At 43.2% G+C, this 6,000-nt stretch overlaps 1 protein-coding gene across 1 annotated transcript in view; it reads left to right on the top strand.

Moving 5' to 3' along the window:
- The first annotated feature begins 3,870 nt into the window (after positions 1-3,870).
- Positions 3,871-6,000, top strand: part of MYH10 (myosin heavy chain 10) — an 86,977-nt gene continuing 84,847 nt past the window's right edge. The window contains exon 1 of the mRNA XM_015821708.1: positions 3,871-3,888. The gene's annotated coding sequence lies outside the window, so the exon portion shown is untranslated. The remainder of the gene's footprint in view (positions 3,889-6,000) is intronic.

Here is a 6,000-nt window from a genome sequence, read left to right as displayed (position 1 = left end):
TTATCTCATCCTGCCTAAAATTAAATCCATGGTGATGCTATATAAATATAATTCAAACCCATTTCTACAAGGAAATAATAAATTCATTCTGCCTCCTCTATTTAATCCTGATTGATCTACTTAATTCAGTTGGCTTCTTTTCCAACTGGAGAAGAGAGAAAACTCCTTCAAAAATTAAGAAAATATGTTAGTCAAAAGCAAATAAAAATGGAAAAGCATAGCCCTTGCCTCATCTCTTTTCTTTGCTTTTCAAACAATTATAAAAATAACTTGTTCTTATTTTATTACTTTGCCTATTTTTCATTGCTCTATCAACAATAATTTCAGTCAAAAATCATTCTGAGATTTATAGATATGCAAAGAAAACACAAGGTATATTAATAGAATTATTAAGAATAGTGCTCATAGTATAATTCTTGCAAGAGACCTATACTGTAACCAGCATTGTGACCATGTTATAGAAAGGGGAGTGTGCTGGTCAATTCAGATAGCATGGTATAATTTGGTTTATTGGCATATTAAAATGATATGTGAAGTTAATGCAACATGCTATACACAGAACAATCTGGCTTAAATTAAAAAAAAAGTAAACTCAGTCATACTGTACTATATTCTAAGATCACTGCTGAACTACAGTATGAATCCAAATATTCCTCATCTCTGACCATGCTTGGAGTTGTGGCTCAGAAGCACGTAGGGGGCTATCAATTCACCAGCTCTAATCTATTCACTCTTCATTGAAAGCAGGAATTTTCTTATTAGCAGCCAGGTTCCTCACAGAATAACTCTGAAGTGTATTTGATTAGGAGAAGCTGTAGTTGCTTTATTGCTCTTTTCAAAGCCCTATTGACTTACTGTAGCCAGCGACTATGGATAAACATCTTGGCTCTTATTCCGATTCCAGTAGAAATTACTGCAACAAGGCTGGTGTAGTTTGGGACCCTTCCTGGCTGTTTTAAAGAAGTATGTATTCTTGATTGGACATACAGTGTAATTTTGAATATATCTTGTTTCTGCACCTCTGTTCCTGGCAGACCTTCACCTGCAGAAGATCTAAGGTGGAGCTTCTGGCTGTATTAAGTATCATTCTGCTCTTACCCTCTCTCTTCAACTAGCAACTCTTCTGGACTTTCTTATAGCTTCCCAGCAAAATCTTGGCTGTAGGTTGTAACCTTACAGTGATGCTTTCATCACATATAAATATGTGTTTTAGATTGTTACTTTAGCTACTCCACATTACAGTTCTCGGATTAGATAAGCTTTTCGTGGTCTGGCTATGTTTGTTTTGTTCAACATGCCTTGACTGATTCCTCTCAATCAGTTCTCTAGGAGGCTAAGATTTCAACAATGCAATGTTTAAAACTCACATAAAGTATTTTTTTGTTTGCCAAACCAACTGCTGCATTTGCTAATGCAGAAACAGCATGAAGAAATTAAGACATTTTGGTATTTAAATTACAAGTCACATTTGATAGCTTGGGAAAAAGGGTAGTATATACTATGATTAGCATAAGTATTTTCTGTTGGAGAGGGATACTACCATACATTATAGGTAGCTCTAAAACTGCAAATGTTTGTTTTATAGTATCTTGAATAATCCTAATCTTCTATATAGCAATGAGAAGATGGGCTTTGGATTCTTTCTTCAAATTATCTACCCTTACAAAGGGAATGACTCTTTCTGCAAATCCATACACATATGTTTGCAAAAGCAAATGTGAAAATGTGTGAGAAATTTAGAAAGCAGATTGAGAGCTTCTGGTGATGATTCCAAGAATAGTGTGCTTAGTACTTTACATATATATTTTTTCTCATGACAGATTCTATTAAGTACATTACTGGCACTTGGAAAATTCTGATTTTCCTTGACATTGAATTTGGAGCATTTTCCTGCATTCCTTTCCTTCCTCCCTTCGCCTTTTCCAACCCTCCTCACTGTTCTTCCCTCCAGGTCTCCAATTCCTGCCTGTTCTCCTATTTATCTTGCTTGTGGGAAGCATGAAGGGAGAAGACTTATAGAGAAGCTGTAGGAAACTAAAGGTCAGGACTAGCAGGCAGGTAAGAGGCAGCTACTAGATGGGTGGGGGAAGGATTGAAGGGGTCAGGAATGGTATAAGGAGGTCCATAATAGATACCATGTGGATTGGGAAGGGTGTATAGGTGTGAGCCAGAGTGGCTTTGGAAGGGAAGGATGCCTGGATGTACATGACAAGAAGGAGTGTAGGGATAAAGGACAGTATGTGGGGGTCATGAAGGTATTTAAGAGGTAGCATATGGGTCAAGTAGGGTGCAAGTCAACATAAATGCAAGTCAAAAGATTCATCAGTATGGTGCATGGAAGAGGACGTAAGAGATGCCACAAGGGTTGGGGAAGGGATGTGGGTTGAAGAGAGCATGTGTGGATGTGCAAGACATGGGTGGTGGTAGTTAGGGTAGTGCAGTTCAAAGAGCATGGGTTGTGGCACAAGCCTGTGCATGGGGATCCCTTTCTTTCCCAACAGGATAATTGTCTGCTATTGGGTAGGGGAGGGAGCAAGGAATTGCAAGAATGCCTGGGAAATTGTTACAGAGTGTTCATATGACAGTGATTGCAGAAGCCGCCCAACCACAGCAGTACCTGTGGTTTCGGATCACAGATTTTACATACATTCTGTAACTTAGACCATGTTGCCCTACAATGTATGATTTTGCCCAGCTAAAGGTCATGACAGAGTTGTATTAGTATGTGGATAGCAGCTCTAAATAAAAGTGTTCAATGTATAGAATATTTTGCACAATAACTAAAGATACATTAGAGACAATGGGATGGATAGTAAATTGAGCTCAATAACTTAAATTCTTCTATCCAGTACCAGGACTCATGACCTGTCCAAAAGCAAATATGTTGTAGGAAGAGAGAGAGAGAGAGAGAGAAGTCCAGCTATCCAATCTATAGAATGCAATGAAGTATTTATATTAAAGTATTTGTAGTAGCCATAGAATAGATTTTTAAGGGTACAGGCACCCTATGAAGAAAGAGTGAAAAGGGCCTGCATGGATGCAGCACTCAGCATACCCAACTTAGCAAGTTTTACTCTGCCCCAGGGGTAAATGCACTTTTTTTTGATGGGCAATGCATTTCCCGTATCCAACTAAATACCGGTAGCAGTAAACGTCCTAATTATGTTACCACGCAACAGAGAAGAGGAGCGCGCTATCGATTACTGCAGCTCAGTTACACACCGTGTAAAGGGGCGGGGTTTTGCAGGCTACGCTCGAGAGACTCCAAACGCATTTCGATGTACCCCGCCACTGTTTTATAACCCGAACGCCACCCGGGGCTTCACGTGCCACCACTGACCCCAGGGCTACCTTTCACGACGCCCCGGGGCAAGCTCGGAAAAAGAAAGGGAGCAGAAGGACTGCAGCTGTGCACCTCAACCCCTCTCTCTCCCGCCCCACTCTACGGACGCCACGAAAGCGCCATTGAAAGGAGAGCCGTCCCTAGACAGGCAGGCGCAGCCAGCCAATCGCAAACCCGGCAAAAAGAAAAAAGAAAAGAAGGGGGGCGTTTTCGGCGGCGAAGCTTGAGAAGGTTGCTATGAGGCTGGCTTGGGGCGGAGCGGCAAAGGGCCAATAGGTGGCGAGAGTGGAGCCCGATGGGCCGGCTGAACGACCAGTGGAAGCCTGGGCAGGGATTTGGGGAGGGGAAGGCGGGACCAGCGGGGAGTGCTCGGTGTGGCGCTAAAGGCGCCGCGAGCGGGGGCGGGGCGGCTAGTGCGGATTCAGTTCGAGCGCGTGCTGGGAAAAGCGGCTCCGCGCCGAACAGCAGCAGCAGCAGCAGCAGCAGGAGCAGAGGCGAGCCGGGCGTTTTATCGAGGCGCTTTATCCAGCGCTGGCTGGATTCAGGTGAGACGTGGGAAGAGGCGAGGAGCTCTGCCTCTGCGCCCCCCACCCACCTTCTATTTCCCGCCTTGTCTGGGGAAGGAGGAGGGTGGGCGGTCAGCTGGAAGGAAGGTCGCGCAGGGCCTCGGCTCGGGCTGGAGAGTCTCCTTGGACCCTCGGCCATATCTTCCACCTGCCCCTGCTTCGTGCTCCTCCCGCCCGTAAGAGAGCCCTGCGAAACGCGTGAAAGGAGTGGCTCCTCCTTTGCCTGGGCGAGGGGTTGACTGTCGTGCTGGTAGGTCTCCTTCGCTGTTGCTGCTCGCAGAGATAACGCGGCTAGACGTGGTCTACCGCAGGGGCTGAGGGGGGTCCTGTGGCCGGGTAGCAGCAGAGCGCACGTGTCTCTTTGTTTAAGGGGTGAGGTTGTCGGATGGCTGGGGAGGGGGCGAGCGAAGGAAGCAGAGGCGCCCTTTTGCCTTGCCTGGGAACGGGGCTGTGCTATATCACCCCGTGGGGCAGTGTGCGGTGGAGCTGCGGCTCGCCCATTCCGAGCCCTTTGTGCGGAATCTCCAGGATCGGCTTCGCCTGCCGGTCCCCATCCTCCCAGCGATCGTCTGCCTCCCTGCCGTAGGAAGATGTTGGCAATTTCTATTAAGGTTCCTCTCTTACACGAGGATTGGAAGTTGTCTCCCGATTAGGTGCAGTGCATTCTCTTGCCTTTCACTTGGGTTAAAACTGGTTTCAAACTTGGCCATCGCAACGGGGATCTTCTTCCCAGTTCCTCTTAAATCGCGAGATAAATGTTAACCTTTCGGCCGGTTGTCATCGCATTGTTCCATATGAGATATCTAGGTATATGTGGGATGCTGCATGTTATTGCAGTGGGTAGGAAAGGCCTCTCAATATTGTTAGCGTTGCATTTTTTGCATTCCAGTTGCTCCTGGAATGTGAAATGAAAAATGCACCTCGATAAATGATCTTTCTTTGATTAGGGGAACGACGTCTAATTAAATGCCGAGTCCCTTAGGAGTAAACGTACATAAGCTAAAGCAAATTAGGTAATTTAGTGAAATGTTAAAAAAATATATGAAACCAGCTACCTATACTCTTCCAGCCCTTAATGCTGGGCCCGGACATTTTTCTCAACTATGCTGCTTGCGTTGCAGATCTAGCATTCTGGGAATCAGCTGCCTTGCATTAGAATAACACTTGGAGATAAAGAGAAAGGGAAGGCCAAAATAACTGTTTATAAACAACAAACATATGCTAGACAACTACATGTACAAAATATATGAGAAAAAAAAATGATGCTGTAGAGATCATTAGGTCTTGAAGATTTTACCTTGGTTCCAGGTTAGTTTGCATATATGCTGTCTTAGAGTAACTGCCTCATGTTTCCCATTATTGTCTGAGATACTGTATTTAGTTGAGGGGGAAAAAAAATTTCATACATGTTACTTCCCTTCCTTGACTCCTAGTCTGTTTTAGCTGTGCTTTCTATAGCCAGCCAATACTCTAATGCTGTAATGTGAATTTAGCTGCTACAGTTATAGTCTGAAATAAGTGAAGCAGGCTTTATGGCCCTCTGGTGGAATGAATGACTTCATGCTTGCTTTATGTTTGTTAAGCTTTAATTATTGGGCTAGCATGTCAGTGTAGATACTGTAACGTAATGATTGTTTGAAAGAGGGTAGCCATTTAAATGCATAGTTCTTAAAATGTCCTATATGTGGGGAATCTGTATCATTACAGGTATTGAGAATTGTTCACTATCTGGACAGTGGTGGGTAATATTTTGGCAGGCTGATAACTAGTCTGGCACATAATGATCCAAGTAATAATCTGAATGTCCAGATCTGGTTTTATTTTCTAAAAAATGTGCAAAAAATGTTTCTGGAATACTAATCTACTTATTCAAGTGTTCAGCAGCAGTAAAATGATTGTTTTAAGAAATTTCCAGTATAAAAGTTAATATTTTATATATTTTTTCTATAGTAAAATAATTTTGTATGACAATATCTTAGCAAACTGCTGAATATAGAAATTGTCACATAACATAGCTGTAATGTTATTTATCTTTCAAAAGAAAAAAAACTTTCTTATTTTAACTTATCAACTTTTTTGGGTAGGGGTTGG

Source organism: Protobothrops mucrosquamatus, unplaced genomic scaffold, assembly GCF_001527695.2.
Source record: "Protobothrops mucrosquamatus isolate PMUCROS unplaced genomic scaffold, P.Mucros_1.0 scaffold1384, whole genome shotgun sequence".
NCBI classification, from domain to species: domain Eukaryota; kingdom Metazoa; phylum Chordata; class Lepidosauria; order Squamata; family Viperidae; genus Protobothrops; species Protobothrops mucrosquamatus.
Note: the sequence above shows the minus strand (reverse complement) of the source record. Positions and strands in the feature narration are given on the sequence as shown.